This window comes from Mycteria americana, chromosome 3, assembly GCF_035582795.1.
Source record: "Mycteria americana isolate JAX WOST 10 ecotype Jacksonville Zoo and Gardens chromosome 3, USCA_MyAme_1.0, whole genome shotgun sequence".
NCBI lineage: Eukaryota > Metazoa > Chordata > Aves > Ciconiiformes > Ciconiidae > Mycteria > Mycteria americana.
Genome location: NC_134367.1, coordinates 17,687,590 through 17,705,811, shown reverse-complemented (window position 1 = coordinate 17,705,811; position 18,222 = coordinate 17,687,590). Strand labels below are relative to the sequence as shown.

General features: G+C 39.1%; 1 long non-coding RNA gene across 1 annotated transcript; it reads left to right on the top strand.

Moving 5' to 3' along the window:
• Window positions 1–2,122: 2,122 nt before the first annotated feature.
• Window positions 2,123–6,439, top strand: LOC142407635 (uncharacterized). Its single transcript, XR_012774993.1, has 3 exons — window positions 2,123–2,236; window positions 4,010–4,187; window positions 6,421–6,439. It is a non-coding gene; the product is annotated as an uncharacterized LOC142407635 (long non-coding RNA).
• The last annotated feature ends 11,783 nt before the right edge of the window (window positions 6,440–18,222 follow it).

Below are 18,222 nucleotides of genomic sequence, written 5' to 3'. Positions count from 1 at the left end.
TCACTTTATGGCCTCCATGAGATGTCCTTTCAGTCTGATAAGGCTTCTCTTACAGACTGAGAAGTCCAAGTGAAATTTAGTTGTTCTTTTGATGGAAGGTGTTTGTTGCTACTCTATGAACTTTTCCAATTCTGCTACTCCTGTTTGTGGTGGTGGGACTGGAACTGCATACAGTGTTCAAGATAGGGGCATACAGTGGATTTATAAAGTGGCATAACAATATTCCCTATCTTGTTCTCAATATTGTTCCTAAATATTTCTAACATTCAATCTGCTGTTGATCTCCACTGAGCTGCTGTTGTCCTACAAATAACGTTAAATTTCCAAGATCCACAGTCCTGAAGTGTATGGGTCAGTTCGGACACTGTTATTCTACATGTAATGTAGAACTGTGTTTTCCCCTCGTGCATCACTTTGCATCTGTCTGTACTCACGATCATTTATCATTTTACTGCCAGTCACTGAAGGCTCAATTCAGTTGCCCATATGTAGGTGTCTAGTGCTATTTCAGATGACAGGGTGTCTTACTGAGGCTTCAGAAGGGCATGGGTCTCCATTAGGTCCTGTGCCAGAACCATTAAGATGTCTCCCATATCGTAGAGCATGAGTGTGGGTAAATGAGCCCCGTGTATTGAAAGGTCTTTCTGCAATTCTTCTCAGCCACACCTTTTCTTTCCTTCCATTAATAACATGATACCATCAGCAAGCTTTGTCTTGTCACTCCTCACCTCCTTATTCAAATTATTTATGAATAAGCACAGAGATGTGAACGTGCATTAGTGACTTCCTTTCACTGTGAAAACTGACCATTTATTCTTAGTCTTTTAAGCACATTTTAATCCATGCAGGGATCTTCTCTCTTATCCCATGGTTGCTTAGTCTCCTTAAGAGCCTTCGGCAAAAAAGCGTTGAAAGTTTTTCAGAAATCTCAGCAAACTGTATCTCTCCCATCCTTCTTATCCAAGTGCTTGCTGACACCTTCAGAAAATTTCATACCAAGTTTATAAGGCAAAACTTCTGTTCCCAAAACCAATGTTGACAAATCCCATGTTGACCTTTCCCTAGTAAATCATATCTGCCCATGTATGCACTAATACTAGTTGCTACTAATCTGTGCAGAACAGGTGTCAGTTTTAATGGTCAGTAGTTCTCCAGCTTTCCCCTAGAAACATTTTTTAAAAATAATGTAACTTTTGATACAATCCACTCCTTAGATGCCAAGACAGTTTTAAGCAAGAATTTACACGGCAGTTAGAATTTCAGATATTGCATCCTTGAGTTTCTTGGATAAACACCAGCTAGTCTTGAGAATCTGTTGCTGCTCATTTTGTTTACTCTTAATTCATGAACCTTTTTTTAAGTCAACATTTCAGTTTGAAACAGATCGAAGAGAAGGCTGATGATGAAGTGTTCCAGCAGAGGAACACAGACACAAGAAGTTCTCTTAGGTTTTCCACCATGGCTTTATCATCTCCAAGTGCTGCTTTTATACCCAGTTCAGTTGGTGGGATTCAGAACCTACCAAGCTTCTGGCACTTGGTGCAGTAAGATTATTGAAATCCTCTCAAATCCTCTTGAAAAGGATTTATTGTTGAGTTTTATACCTTTTCTAACTCTTTCCTTTGATGTCATTCATGAGTTCTATCGTAACCCTCTGAGGCTTTTTTTTTCCACAAATGAAAAGTCTTATTTCGGTTAGTCTTCCTTTGTGTGGAATTATTTCATATTTGTGTTTGTTCTAGTTACCTCTTTCTGTATTTTTTTAGATATAGTATACCCATTCTGAAGTATATAATATATCTTTTTCCTCTGCTCATGTCTTAGTTCTAGTGACTTTCCTATTTTTTTACCTCCACTGAGTACAGAGTTGAGATTTCAGGTAGTTGATGCTCCACTAGCTTTCCAAGATCTCTTTCCAAAGTAGCAACAACTAAACAAGTGCTCATCATTGTGGGTATTTGGTAAAGGTTATACTTGGCATTTATAAACATCAGTTTTCATTTGCCATTTTACCAGATGTCATTTAGTATTGCAGGATCTTTCTGCAACTCTTAGAATCAACTTTAGATGGAACTTTTTGGAATAGTCTTGTTTTATCTGCAAACTATTTATCCTTATTTTCAGGTCATATATTGAACAGCAGAGGTCCCAGTACAGATCCATTTTTTTGTTGATGGGTGAACTTTTTAATCTCTCACTGTTTTGTAACTTGTCAAAACAAGATACAGAAAGCCAGGTAAAAGGTTTCTTTTTCTGTTATCACTTGAATTTTCCTACTGAATGTGTTTGTTTCTTCCATTTACTTCTTATCTCACAAGGACACCTTAACAATAAAAATTGATTGCTTGTAAATATTTTTAGGGTTATCGACTGTTTGTGATTTGTGTTTTGACAGAGCCCATCACAATGGAGTTGTTAGATTAAGGTGTTTAGACAATATAATAGCAAAATAGTTAACAGTAATTAGGAAAAGTGTAATTGATTTAGCAATACTGTTTATTCCATGTTAATAACAATATTTTGTATCAGTAGGTTAGTTTGATGGCATGTCTGGGTGTGATTTTTTTTTTTAAATTTATTTGTACAAACACATCATCTTGTGTCCAGTACAAGAGCACTTCGGAAGTGTGTTGATACCCAGTATTGATAGGAATGCATTCTTCTCTTCCCCCATTAAGGAATTTGAGCCATTTTATTAATGTGATTAGGGCCTAAACAAGACTATGATAAATACATAGGATATTACTAGAAATTAATGGAAAACAGCATGTAGTGTGTTTTGGTGAGGAATAGCAGAAGTACAGCACACTGAATAAAAAAAAGAAACAAAAGAATTTAATATAGCCAGTAAAATGTGTTTTCCTGTGTTAATAATAAAAGCTAGAGAAGTGCAGAGACAGCTAACTGGACAGCTAACCCTGTTAAGAAGAGTTCCTTTAAGAACAAGTATTTGATAAAAGAGGTTATCCCACTAACCAGAGTGATTCCTAAAATATACAATTTAATAATTCACTTAGAAAGGAAGCTAGATTTTGTGGCAGGCCCTGGAGGAGGATTGAGGATTACCTTTGTTTTGTGACTGTTTGAACAGTAAATGATGCCCCAAGGAAAAAGGCCTGATCTTGGTTCTGAGCTAAAGAGATAAGCAGAGCCCCACCCCACCCATGTGGGCGACGGTAGGCTGCATAAAGCTGCATATTTTCCCATGGGAATTATTGGAACCCCTATTACTTGTGGCTTTTGAATCTAAGTTGGGTGAAGTCCTGGGAAGTGCGGTGTCTTACAAGGAGTCTTCTTCCTTTGGGAGGAGGATGGAATGAATGGGTTCATAAGTCTCTTCCGCTTTCATGATCATCTGCAAAAAATTTCCTTAAAAGCACTTGGGAGTTTCTCAAAGTAAAATAACTTCCAAAACATGGGAAAAAAACCAACAGCAAACCATCATTCATGTTTGCATAACACAAGGAGGGCTTTGTGTTTGTTTAATACCAGGGAACATGGGACCTAACAGCAAGAACATATCTGCAAGAGTTAACAACAAGAAGACTGGTGTACTTAGATCTTGATCGCTGAGGTTAAGTCTTCTCCCTCTTGCTGATTGAGACTGTTCTGTTAAATGAGATCTGGAATCCTGTGACATACCAGTTCTGTACTGTTCAAGAAAAAACTGTAGAAGGTTCTAGAATTCTTCTCTTCCTCACCTTTTTCTTTTTGTTTTCTCCTCTGTTCTCTTCCATGGCTGTCTTTCACCAAGTCATCTGACTTAGTCTCCTCTCTTTTATCTTCATAGATTTTTTTTTCTCATACACCCTTTCTTTACTCTGAAGACCTCACCCTCACTTAGTGCTGTTTGGCCCGTTGTCACTTTCTAAATATGCATTCCGCATTAATGATCCAGCAGTTTACAGTATTAATAGTCTTTTCCCACTATTTCCCCTACCTACTCAGCAAGACAGAAACTTGGCTACAACTCTTGAAATCTACAGATTCCATTATTTTCTGACTACAGGGAACTTCTATGGTCTTCTGTGGTCTTCCAAGGCTACACTAAAACACTGCAATTGGACTAACTTACCTGCTGTGCTAATTTTGAAATCTGCTATTACTACAATATAAAGGAAAGCAGAGAGGCCAACATGAGAGAGCTTTTTAAAGGCAGAAGCAACTTGAATTTGTTGTTCATAATTGTGAGTATGTGTTCTCCATAATTATAATAACACATAATGCTTTTCTTCCCTGAAGCATATCAAAGTTAATCTTCCTAGGGAGGGAATATACTCTTGTGAAGTTACTTCCTGTTGCAGTCTTCTTAAGATCCACAAAGAAATCACTTGTCCCTGCTTTCTTACACAAAGTGGTCCCTATTTCTTGTATCTGCCAGGAGATGGTGCTGCCAGTCTTCCATCTATTCCTTTCCAGTTCTTAGGAAAGTTGGCACGTGATTATGTAAAATTACATATATAAATAACGAAGATACTTCTGCCATCTGACTGGTGCACTTCTGTCCTAATAGGGATCTTAAGGGAAAAAGAAAACACCTTTCCATATTTAAAGCTTGTTACTCTCTTAGAACTGGACATATATATTTAAGATCCATCATATGTCAATGACAAAGCCATTCAGGAGTTTTCCAGAGTTTTCTAGTGCTCTGTGACAGGATGATGAATATAAAACACTCATCTTTATGATTTGCTGGGTAGTTTCACACCTGCCTTTCTCACCTTTACAGACATCTCTGGATGCACCCTGGCAAGGTGGTTCATGCTTTCACAGACATCCCAGACCTGTTCAGAGAACCAGAACTTTGACACTGCTTTAAATGGAAGCAGGATGGGGTTTTAAATCTCATCCTAAATCACTTTAGGCAATTTAGACAATTCTGTTAGCATCAATGCTGATGTGAACAGGTCCTGTGGCCCCTGGTTCCACTATGCACATCTCACAAAGTTTGGCCTGAAAAGACCTTGCAATGTGTAACGGAGGGACGCATTCTAGTTGGTTTGATCACTGTGATAGCTTATTTGTAATTTTTAATCTAATGTCAACACTGGGGTTACATTTATAAATAATGTATAAATGGCGCAGAGCAACATACTTACTTTTAAGTTCAAAGGATCCATTTTTTAGCTTTGTTTGTTTGTTACCAGATTTTCTTTTCACCAGTGCAATTGTTTGGTAACACTCATGGCTACAGTAAAAAAGAAAAAAAAGAAAAAGAACTGCACTTAATTTCAAATTGCTAGGTTTTGTTGTTCTGGTTCTAAAATACATCCTGGTAGTTTAAAATATATACTGGTGATTTCTGTTAACCGCAGAACAGATATCACAGACACTGGTAGAAGTTAACAACTGTGGCACAAATCTCCTGCTTTTCAGAGGACATCAGATATTTTTATTGGTTCTCTCTTCTCTCCTAAGAAAAGGCTTATCTGATTTGAAATATAATAGGAGAAAAGAGAATCTAACTATTAGGTAAGATAAAATGTACTTCTTCTGGGCAATATTTTTGATCGGGCTAATATGTCTCCAGGAAGTATTGTTAATGTAAAGGCAGCTAATGTGGAGCTTTTGGAAAGTAATGAAATGTGGGCTAGTCTCCAGCTGTACTATTTTGATGTATGAGGCACAGAGGGAACTGATTGCCAGTATACTCCAGCAACCCAAGCAAAACCTGGCAGCTGGACAACTGAACATCTACTGAATTGCAAAAAAAAATTCATAGAAGTTTTAACGGATTAAATTTGCACACATTTGGATTTGGAAAGATCTGCTAGGAATCTACCTTATGCTGACTGCTTTGGCCATATATTTGTTTGTATATATATGTATCTATGTTTATATATACATATGAACAGTCCCTGTATAGGCTTAGAACTGTATGGGAAGCTTTATAAGAGACAAATGAAATTCTTTTCACAGAATCACAGAATCATATAGGTTGGAAAAGACCTTTAAGATCATCGAGTCCAACCATAAACCTAACACTGCCAAAAACCACCACTATACCATGTCTCTAAGTACCTCATCCAAACGTCCTTTAAATACCTCCAGGGATGGCGACTCAACCACTTCCCTGGGCAGCCTGTTCCAATGCTTGATAACCCTCTCGGTGAAGAAAAATTTCCTAATATCCAGTCTAAACCTCCCCTGGCACAACTTGAGGCCATTTCCTCTTGTCCTATCACTTGTTACCTGGGAGAAGAGACCGACCCCCACCTCTCTACAACGTCCTTTCAGGTAGTTGTAGAGAGCGATGAGGTCTCCCCTCAGCCTCCTTTTCTCCAGGCTAAACAGTCCCAGCTCCCTCAGTTTTGGGCAAACTGAAATCAGTATTCAGTGGCTTCACAAGTGAGGTTTATTCTCATGAGTGAGAGTTGCAAGGTGGAACTCCTGTTTTGTTTTGTTTTATTTTTCTGACAGGCTACATAGGCAATATGGGATTTAAGTGTAAACGGGGACTTAAACATGCTATGAAAAATGAATGTATTGAATGCTGTACAATCTGCATTACAAAGAAACAGAAAAAGAGTGGGCTAGAAAGAGGCTGTGCTGGAATGGATTAATGCCATCTAGTTTTTTTGGCAAGATCTCAAATAGAGAGCAATTTATGGAATACATGGAATGTAGCATTAGACTTTGCTTGGTATTCCTCATTAAAGCTGTAGTAGACCACACTTGTGAACGTGGCATCGCTGAGAGTTGCTTGAAAAGAGACAAATGCCTCAGCCAAGCAAATAAGACCATGCATCTTCCTTGGGTTCCATGCTGAAAAACAGGAGCCCAGAGCCTCTTGCAGAATCAGGTGCTCTTGAAAAAAATCTGCTGTGTTTGGGTGTTGCAGTGATTCTCCTCCTTTACAAGAGGAAGTTGTGTGTTTGTCTTAATGGTCCTCTGGGTACCGTCTTAAAGCCTCAATGGAGGGACAAGACCAGGACAAGAGGAAGAAGAAATTCTGATCTCCTGCAATGACCTGGTGGCTTTGCAGCAGAAGGGCAGGTCAGATTTACCCTAATTTGCACCACTGGCTGAATGAACCCATTCACCCCAGAACTGGAGGAATGCAGGTAGCTTTTTGCTGACCTGGTGCAGCCCTCAGTGTCAGCAAGCTATCAACCTGTTCAGAGGTTTCATTCTCCTTATTTGTTTTTGACCCTGTCAACCCATTGGTATCTGAGAAAGTGTATCTGAGTAAGTGTGAAGCATTACTGCTCCAGGCTAGCAAGTACTTCACACTCTGAATAGGTGTAAGTGACTGCACTGAGCAGGAAATCTCGATCCAACTCCTCACAGTTCTTTCTCAGATGAAATAGTCCTGCTGACTATGCGAGCGAGATCAAGAGGATTTATTTTTAAGTCACTTCTTTGCAAAGAAAAGCAGCTCACCAAATGCCTTGGGTCCATGAACACTATACCAAAATCTTCACGTGACCAGGATCTGCACATGCCATCTATTTCCAAAGAGAAAAGGAAATCTCTGTGAGCAGGCTGCATCGGAGACACCAGTTCACCACTGCAAAATGGGTCTGCATGTGTCTTTGACTTGCAGACGACCTACCAATGTCAGGCTCGGGAGCACCAGCTGGCTGACTTCATCTAACAGCTGGGGTTCAGATTACCCAGGCTGGCCACCTTCATGATGGAGCTTTGATGCAGGAGCCACACTTGAACTGCTTAAGACCTACATGCGATTCAAGAGTCACCTGCCCATCAGCTGAGATTTCAACCATTATTTTTATATGTCTTTGTATTTACATGCCTTTGATCTCTCATTTTCATGGTGCCTCATTTCTACCCCCACAGCAGGCCTTTCAGCTCTGTATGCTGAAAATGTGACTCATGCAATTGCCACTCCCCAGCGCTACCTGATTACACTCCTCTGTGATTTGCTCACCAGCTAGATCTGATATGGGACACACAACAGGAAGACAAAGAGAATTGTACTTCTAAGAGACACTTCTGCCTCAGGAGAGTGCTGCTAGAAGGCATGTTCCCTTGTTACACCTGTGCAGGCTCTCATCCTTCTCCTGGCCTACCTGGAGAGGTTTGGTTGGAAGTATACTCTATGTAGTGGTAGTAAAAATCCTTGAGAGATCTGCCCTCTGGGTCAGCAAATATGCCACTGAGCTAGCTTATTCATTGAGCTGTGACTTAGATTGCACTGGTAACACAGCTGTGCCATGATAAGGCACCTAGGAGCACTTTGGTGATTCTGTAATCACGAATGTCAAACTAGGTCAGTAGTCTCCAAACAGTTTGGACCACTGGAGTGTAGTCAACTCACAAAACTTATTGTACCCTGTTATTAAAATTCTACTTGAAAACGGGTTTTCATATGGTTCTGCAGAGCCCATACCAGTGTGAAAATAAACACAGTGCTAGACACATTTTTAAGTGATTATCTTAGAGACAAGAGACAAATTTCTTCATGAAAAGTGAGATTGATACTTAGAGCTCCTGTTTCTCACGTGTAACTGCATACTGTTAATGGTGAAGAACTGGTAGGCAGGAAGTTTCTAAGGTCCCTAAAGCAGAAAGCACAGGCACAGAGTTTACTGCAAATCTAGGACAGAAACTCATACTCGGTTATCACTCTTTTAATGTTTTTGATCTCAAAAGAATACTGCTTTATATTTAACCAGGGACGTTAATATGACTGTTTGTAAATGAAAGTGGTTTTGCACTTGAGGGAAAAGATAATAAAGGGAATGTTTGAGTGAATGTCTGTTCTGAGAAATGTCTGTTAGTTAAGATAATAGGTGAACAGTGCTGTAATCAAAGGACTCAAACTCTTTTGAAGTTGCTGAGGAAATGTGTGACAAATATCATCAAGAATGTAGTTCAAAGGATACAGTTCATATCTCTAAGACACACACAGAAGGCCTGATTCTGATCTTATGCCACTTGTATACCTGGCTTCAGCTGAATCAAACTTACTCTGCTGTCAGAAACCAGCAGTGGGTAATTGTCCCTGCTTTCTCTGGGATGCAGAAAAGCTGACCCCATGGGACCAGGGCAAAGAAGGACTCTTGAAACAGGCCATAAAGAGGGCCATGAAAGATGAGGAGGTCAACAAGGTGACCAAGAAAAAGTTTGAGACACAAAAAAATCAAACTTTGTAGTGCCATCAGAGCTTTTGCTCTTGCACTTGTCCCCTTGCTACCTCCTTCTCTGCCTTTCCTTTTCCCTTTGAGCTTCACAAAAACTGTTCCCGTTTGACCAGTTAAATGGTGCTGAATATGGTTTGTCCTTGTATGTATTTGTAATTAAACTGCACTGAACTCTTAGGTACATCCGTAGCTTGTTTCATTGGCTGGTTGTTTTTTTCACTTATTTGTGTTCTTCACAAATATGGGTAGCAAAAAGGAGCGAAAGGTGTAAACAGTTAAGGCAGAATCAACGTCTACAGTTGTTCTGATTCCTGGGTTGTCTGGAAGACTCTCCAAAGACAGCTGACTGAGAAAAATCAGACACAGGCAGTAACACTTGTGATGGAATACCATGGGCCTCCAATTACTTTTTACATAGGAGTTGTTCTCGATACAACTTCTTGGGCAGCAGTGTCTGCATCACGAGGCCCCTGGACTCTTATAACGATGGTCATCCTGGTTGGGTATCTTCAGCGGGATTACAGACTGATTGGATGTACGTACCAGCATCTTCCAGCTGCGCTTACAGAGGCCTTGCTGTAGAAGTCATTTCCCAGTAGGAACTGGTAAGATCAGCAGACTGTCCCTTGCAAATGAAACCATGCTTTTGGTCCAAAAGCCAGTTCTTCTATGTCTTTTGATGAGAAACATTGCTGGAGCCAGTGTCAGCAAGGATGCATTGCTACTTTTTTTGATGCAGTTATACTGAGATTAAAGAAAACGTCACTTTTCAGGACCTTTTACAAACACGAAAGTGATTAGAACAAAATTAAACCAGTTGAATTTTAGTGTGTTGCTGTTGGACATGTTTTCTCCTTTACCACAGCTGATACAAATTCAGGTCTTTTTCCCTTAAGAATACAGATTATTGGGTTTTATTAGTATCTGAGTAATAGCAGTCTAAAGTGTAATTCACCAAGCCCCGCTCTTCAGAATGCAATGATAGTTCAGCAAGAATAAGAACACCACCACTGACTACACAAACATATTTGTACTTACTGGCTTTTTGCAATAAGGGGTCTAAAATAAAATAAAAATAAGGTAGTCTAAAAATAAAAGCAGTTAAGATCTTGAGAGAAAAACAGCAAAATTGCTGTTTATGTAAAATGAAACAAGTGTAGTGGCTGAGTTTTAACAGAGGAAAAGTCTAATGTATCTGTTTGTTAGTGGATTAGTGAGAACAGCCGACTATGTTAATGTTTTTAATGCTATGTAGAGTATTAGGACTGTTTAGCATTAAGTGTGTTTCAAAGACAAGGCCCTGAGCAACCTGTAACTTTGAAGTTCTACCTGCTCTAAGAGGAGAGTTGAACCGGGTGATTTCCAGAGGTCCCTTCCAGCCTTAATGATCTTATGATTCTAAAGCATTAGTGAAGCTAGGCTGCTTTTATTAAAATATTTGCTGCATTAGTGGCTGACACGTTGTCTATCTAATGCTAAGAACAATGGAGGTGTGATGTTAATCTATAAAAAGTTATGATCAGTAAAATGTAAAAACATAAACCAATGGCTGTAGTTTATAAATGTGCGTGCAATTTGTGCAACGTAGAGAAACAGTTTAAATATAAGGAGATGTTTTTGTAAGATCTCTAAATGTGTGTTTCTTGTCTTGCTCCTATAAATGCAAAGATATTGCATGTATGATAGTAAGTAAACCTTAGCAGGTTTTTATATTGTGTGACTTTATTAGACTTTTACATTGTTGTTTTTACTGTGCAAGCCTTTAGTATTTCCTGTAACAACTTCAACAGTTAAATTTAGTTTAAAAATAGGTATTTAACTTACTATTCTTATGTAAGTCTACAAGAACATACAGAAAATAGTTTATCTCTGTCTTTAAGGATTTTTACTTTTATTTCTGTTTTTCCAGATGACATGACCAGTAATAACTGTATCAAATGTGTTTTAAATAGTCTTGACCTAAGATGCCATAATCAAAGTAATGTACTTGGTGCAAAATTTTAACTTAACATTTTTCTCTCCCCATTTGAGACCAGAAATCTGAGTTATGCAAAGGCATGAGCTGCTCAGAGGACTGCAAGCTTACAGCTGATGATGTGTAGTCACTGGCGTGGGTTCAGCTTAGGTCCTTAGTAACCAAAAGTTGTTACCGTCTGATTATAACTAATTTCCAAAATAAGATGAGTCAGTCTTCTACAAGCAGACATGGTCACATCTCATAAATAAATAAATACATATAAACAAATACATATAAAATATATACAATATAATATTTACAAATAAAATATATATTTTGGTATACACACACTAGCACAACTGAAACTAGTTGGCACACTATTTATTATTTTCCCACCCTTTTACTTCCCACAAATGTGATGCATCTTTTAGGTTATAGATTTAAGGTGGGGATTCCAAATACTCTTGGCTTCCCAGTTGAAATTAATAGGAGTCTTGCCCTAGATTATTTCATTTTAGTCAGTTAAACTTTTTTAGTGAACCAATTTTCGGGGGCTAATTATCAGATTAACTTGTTTGTTGTATTAATCCCATAGTCTCCCTTTTCCTTGATTACAGGCATCAGTATCAGGACATTTCATTCTGGAACACTAGAGAAACAGCCTCCCACACAATAAAGCATGGGAAGACTGAAAACAAGGTTTGTCTTTTGATGCTTAAAATTGTTTTTACCCCTAAAACCAATTGCAAAGGTAGGAAGACATTTGGATCATACAGAATACATTAAAATTGTAGTAAGACACATGTTGGCTTACCATGCCGGTGTTCTTCTAGGGTTCTGCTGAGGATTCCAAGGTTCTTTCCTTGGTGAAGATCAAAATTTTTGTCTTTTAGACACAACTCTTCTTTCTGTGCAATTTACCTTTGAGTCTTGGGAGCTTTCACGACTGGAAAGTATTATTCCTAAAGAGACTTTTATCATGCAGCCCTAATGAGTGTGAATCTGGTATCACTTACTTTAAGCCAACATAAATATTTCAAGACCAGACCCAGAATCCAGTGGAAACCAGACAAATAAACCTGCCTTGAGTCCGACAAATAGGGGTGTCCAAAAAGTCCTTGTACTCAGGTTTTTGTTATGTGGCCACATTAATCCAACATAATCTGCATTGCCACAGGGAGGGGTAGTCCTCGTGGTATCTCCTCCCACCCATTTCTGTTGTCGCAGAACCAGGCTGTGTGTGGGTCAGCATGTGGTTGGGGAAGTGATAAGTGAAAAGTGTCCATCTTTGCATTCGGTTTTGCATTCAGGCTGCCTGATGCCAGCCTAAGGGAGGCACTAGGGACAAGCATAGATGAGACAGCAGGTTTTGGAGGCAGTGTGGATTTATGTTGGACTAAATTGACCACATAACTATTGCCTCAGAGGGATCCTCCAGATCACGTATCCAGTGCAGGAACTGTTTGTCAGCATAGGAAGCTCAGGAGCACAGGCTGCCGCTGGAGCTTTGTACCGCAGCAATTTCTATTTAATGAAACAGTCCTCAGACACCACTGGCAGCAAGTATAAATCATCGTGGTCTTTGGGTTGCTCTAATTTATAAGGCTCAGACTGATACGTTTCATCCCACAACACTGTTTAAAAGCAACATATAGTGTTTTTAAGCCAAGGATCTTTGAAATAAGAAAACAAGTAAACAAATGACTAATAGCAAGTAAGAGTTTTGGGGGTGGGTGGATGCAAGTGAATACGAAAGCTGAGAGACAAGGAAGAAAAACAAAGAAAAATACATCAAACTACATCTACTAGTTACTTTTGTCTCAATGAGGTAGGTCTCTGAGGCAGTTTCTCTGAACAGCAACAATCTCTCTATTCCATTTGGAAAAGGAAAACATGGAAAAACTTCACAACTCAAGGGAAAAAACAAGTAGCAACAGACAGGAAATATGCTGTTAAATGTAGGATTTTGAATTTTTGGTCATTTCTTCCACAAAGGGCCCTCAGTAGTCAGACATTCCTCATTTCTAGATGTTAAACTTTCTTCATTATCAGAGTACTTTTCTTACTAAAGAATAAGATTTTTATAATCCACATGTATTTATTTATATTTCTTAAGAGCTTGAAGATTTTTTTCTCATTGTCTTTTTAGAAATTGGGATCACTCTGCACAGGAAAATACTTTAGGAAGAGGAATGCAGGGCATGGAAAACAATCGACATCCCTGTATCTTGTCCTTGTCTCTGGCTCCACAGGTGGCAGGGTGGAGAGAGCTCTTGCTTTGGTCCACATGAGGAGAAAAGAGGTCATTACCAGTGCCAAAGGAACACAGGACGGGTCCAACCTTTTACATCCAAGTAAGCATGTAGTAGACATCTACTTCAGAAGGCTCCACAAAACATTTAGTCCATAAATCTTGGCTACAAAACAGGTTTTCAAGATGCTGTAACACAAAATACCTACAGAAAAAGACTGAAAGCCATAACTATTAAAAAAAAAAAGCCACAAGAAGAGGTCAGGAGAGACTGGGCACTGCAGAGACCCTAGGTGTCTCCAGTAGTAGAAAGTATATAACATAAAGTTCCAGCAAGAAGCACTGTACTCCACTCTCTCTTACCGAGAAGGAAATAAAACTTACAACAGTTCTTCCAAAATGGACCTGAGAGGCAAATTCCTCCTGGGTCTCAGTTGGCCCGGTCAGCATTCATCTAGTATTTGCAGATCAGGTTGTGAGGAATCTCAAGGGTAAACATCCACTTTCAGACCATAGGGTGGTTTTGCATAGTTTTCCATGAAAACAACAACAGTGTCTTATTAGTCAGCATATTCTGCTTTTTAAAGTTCTTTATCTTGTACACCCTCACCTCTCTTCACCTAGATGCAAGTCTTTCTAAGTGCATTCTTGTAACCCATTCTCATCTTAGTGCTGCATTCAGGATCCTTTGGCCTTTGGTAGGTGATTTTGTTTTTAGGTACAGCATGAATAATGTTAATGGAGAATGATACAGATGGGATACATGAGGCGGGAATAAAATTTCATGTACGAACTCTGCAGCATGAGGATATGTTAATAACATATATTTCAAAGACACGTCCAATGATAATGTGCATTATCTAAATGCTGATTCCAAAATTCTTAATATCCCAGGTAAGATCTGACACTGCAAGACCACAGGCTCCCTGGCTGAGGGAGAGCCGTCAGTCAGCAAGAAGCTGACTGAAGAAGTGATGGGAAAGGAAAATTTGGCAAATGGTCAGGGAAGATTTTACTTGCCAAAAAAAAAAAATCCTTTGGATCATGACAGCCAGGTCATGGCCAATTTATGAACAGCAGCAAGAGCCATCTTAACACCAGTTTAACCAACTATGCAGGCAGTGATTTCACACCTTGGTGTGAGTTGGCACAGCAAGCCCGTGTCATTTGTGTACAAGGCATGATAATGTAGAAGTAGTCAACGCAGTGCTGCACTTCCAAAATCTTGTTGTGGATGAGTTGTGTGGGATATTATTAAATCAGGGCATAGAGTGTATTACCCCTGCAACTTCTCTGAGCTGTTCTTCTCCAATCTTGCTTATATTCACCCATCAGCTGCATCAAGCAGATATCTCATGCAGCTGAGAAAGCAGTTCTGAATTCTAGGCAGAGCAGATGGCAAGTCAGTTCTGAAGGTTTCATCTAAAAGACCAGCATAAAGATAGAAGACTATATGGCGTTCAATTAATCAGCGCTTGCAAGGTGGTGGAATGAAGAATAGGAGGCTTTCTTTATTAACGCTGGGAGGTATGTTTTCCATAGTTTTTTATCCTTATTGTCAGTCATGTGCTTGCATGACTAGCAGGGGAATTGGAGACAGCTCTAATGGAAAAGAGAAATTAGGTCATCTGGTCCATCCTCACTGCCAGGGCATGACTGTTCCCTGCAGTGTATCACTTCCCACACAGTTATCTTTCCAACTGTCTTTTGTAAGATGGAAATGCAATTCAGAGTCCCGTTTGGCTATGACTACCAGCGCTTTTGAGGACTTTTTATTTGGACAAAAATGTTTAATGAGAGACTCAGAGCTAACAATTTTAAATACACTTCAAAGAAAAAAAAGCACATCTCAGGATTTGATTATCAGTAAAAACTGTTTAATAGAAAATTGTGCAATATTTGGGATAATTGGGGACACTGATTTTATTCAGACAGGATAGTTTCTATGACTGAATTCTATGAATTAAACAATAGGTTTCCTGCTAAAAAAATCAAGCAACTAGTTCAGTAAGTAGTTTAGGAAGCAGCCAGTACTCGTGATGCTCTGAGCAGACTCTCATCAGGAGACTCAGCACTATTGCTATCTGACTGTAGGTATTCCAGGTTGCCTTGATAAATTACTCCAAGTGCTTGGATCCCCATCCTTCAGCAGAACATCTCAGTGTGTAAGCACTCAGACTGTACAGAGCAGGATTCGTTTACTAAGGAAAAAAATGAATGAACACAAATGGAAAAACAGTGATAGAACTTACATGTAAGGAAATGGCAAACTACTTCCCTTTCAACAGCTTGAGCATTACTAACTTCCATGCTGTCTGCAAATGAGAATAACCCCCATCCTTTAGCCCCTTGACTATATCTCCATGCTCATCGAGTGAGTCCAATGGTTTGAATTAGTAAGTGGCAGTCCAAATATTTCGCTAATGGGTTGATCTCCTTTCCCAAAGGACCCGTTTGCTTGGTTTTATCAGGAGGTGCCACCATGTAGTTCGGTTTAAGGATTCAGTTTCTTAAGTGAGGCAGGGATTCTCCAAACTCTACTCAGCTTTGCTATAGCATTTTCTTTTGCCACCAAATCCTCAGCCTTCTCTGCGTTCACATGCTTATCTAGATCAGTTCTTGTAGTTTTTATACTGTCATCCTTCACTGGAGAATTTTGTTTGCACTGCACCTTGCAGCAACGTTTTCACTGGAGAGGACCCAAGAGTATTAAGGAACTTCAGCAGAAACCCAGCAGTTCAGAAACAAGCTCATCACGATAAAATGAGTAATTTCTTCTCTAGAACTTCTCTGAAAAGATCACAACCACTGCAACCTCAAGTACAAGTGCATGTGGTTGCTTTTTGTGTCCCACCAGAGGAACCCTAAGATTTTCTTAGTGAAAGATGGCTTTTTCCCTTCTCCAACAGAGGAAAAAGAGTGCTCTCAGGTGCTTCTGAGTTCAGGAATTAAACAGGTTACTCTCTACAGTTGCCTTATTAAATTTGCAAATTAATCCATATAGCTTTTCCTTTTGTCTCCAGCAAGTGAGAATCAAGACTACAAACAGATGACAGAGCTATTCCATCTCTACTGTAAACCCAGAAGTCATTGTCAAGCTCTTAGCATGCTACTTATCTTTTAAAGTGCATGAGAACACTCTGCATTTCATTCTTTTACATAAATAATGCTTGACCTTGTGTTAATTTAAGTGGACTTTAGAGCTTTACCCCATGGTTTTAGGTAGTCATTGAAGCACTTGGCTAGTAACCAAAGGTTGTCAAAAAGTCATCGGTTGTGAAAGTAGGGTTAGCATGTCAGGTGTGGGTTCCTAGGGACATAACTTTTCTGGATGCTTGTGTATGTAATGCTCTCCACAGCATGGTTGTGAAGCTTTACTGCAATAAAAATAATGATTAGATCCAGTCTGACATGACAATTTTTGTTGGTTTTCTTGAAGTAACAGGTTTCTAGATTCCATTTGATGAGGAAAGATGTGATTACTAACAGAAGAACACACTAAATTATAGTGCGTTTGTGGGTGTAGCAATTTCATACTGTTAGAGAAAACCAAAAAACATTCCACTATTACAAATCCACTGAACAGTCAACTTGTTTTCTTTCCCATTATTTTTCCTACTGCACTGTTTAATTCTAGTGATTTATTAATTAGTAATGAGGCCTGCCTAGTTGTCTTGACAAGTGAAATTTAGAAAGTCAAGGAATAAAGTATGAAGTTCCAGGATGCTGATATCGATCTCGTGTTTGTATCTGCCTGAAAAAAAATGCTGTTACATTTGGAAGGCGTCAGCATCTTTCAAAAATTGAAGCGCCTTTGACAAGAATGATCCACCCTTGCTCCTCTGGTTCTAATTGGACAAAAATAGTATTTGCAGTTGACCCATCAATCAGACAGACAGATAAGTAACATTTCCTGCCAATGACTAATGACTTTTATCTTTTAAGACAGTGAAGTAACAAATGAGCCGCCTTTATAAAGAGCAGCAATTTGGAAAAAGAAAATAAAATTTTTATTTCTTTCAAATGCCAATGCCCATGCTGTTAAAGATCATTCTATTAGGCAACCCAAATGAGAATTTAGAGATTCCTCCTTCCTCGGCTGTTTTTTTCCCTTTGCAACATAGATTCTGTGCACACGCACACCAAAACAAAATGCTCTCCTTTCTACCAAATAATCATTGACAAAATACAAATCCAACTATTGCAGACATCTACAAACAGAATCCCCACTAAAATCAGCAAAACCTTGATCAAAAGGATGTGCAGCATTAGGACCTGCCTCTGAAAACCAATTACTGTTATAGATATATCGAAGTTCTGCAATTCCTATCATCCCTGTGCGCTGCAAAAGGGTCCTGGAGCACTCTAATCTATTAATCCAAGATTTCTCTCTGTGCAGCCCTCCTGACAGCAGAATGCTTACAGGGTTTTAGCCAACAAGCAGCACTGACACAAAAACAAGTGGGTATAAACTGGCTGAGAGTAAGCTTTTTATTTGGATTTCTAGCTATCAGCAGGGTGAGGACCTGGAATAGGCTTCCAGTAGCAAAGGAGGAAAAGAATCTAAATATAAGGCTTGATAAACATGCTGTGTAGTGCCTGTGATGGGACCGAGTGGGATGTGATGATCTAGGGGGTCTCCTCCAGTCTTATTTTAAGTACATAAACCACGGCACACATTGTCCCACTTTGAAGCAAAAGTTGCTAATTGGTTAGGTTGACACACTTAAAGCTTTCTTCTCCATAGGAACCATTTATATTATTATTTCTATAAATTAATAGTTTGTTATTTATCAAAGCTGCTGGTTTTGAACCACATTCCGCAGCTCCATCAGAGGTGACTGTGCACTCTTGATACAGAACAGCACATAAATGTATTGTCTCGTTGCTTCTAGAAGGATGGAGCA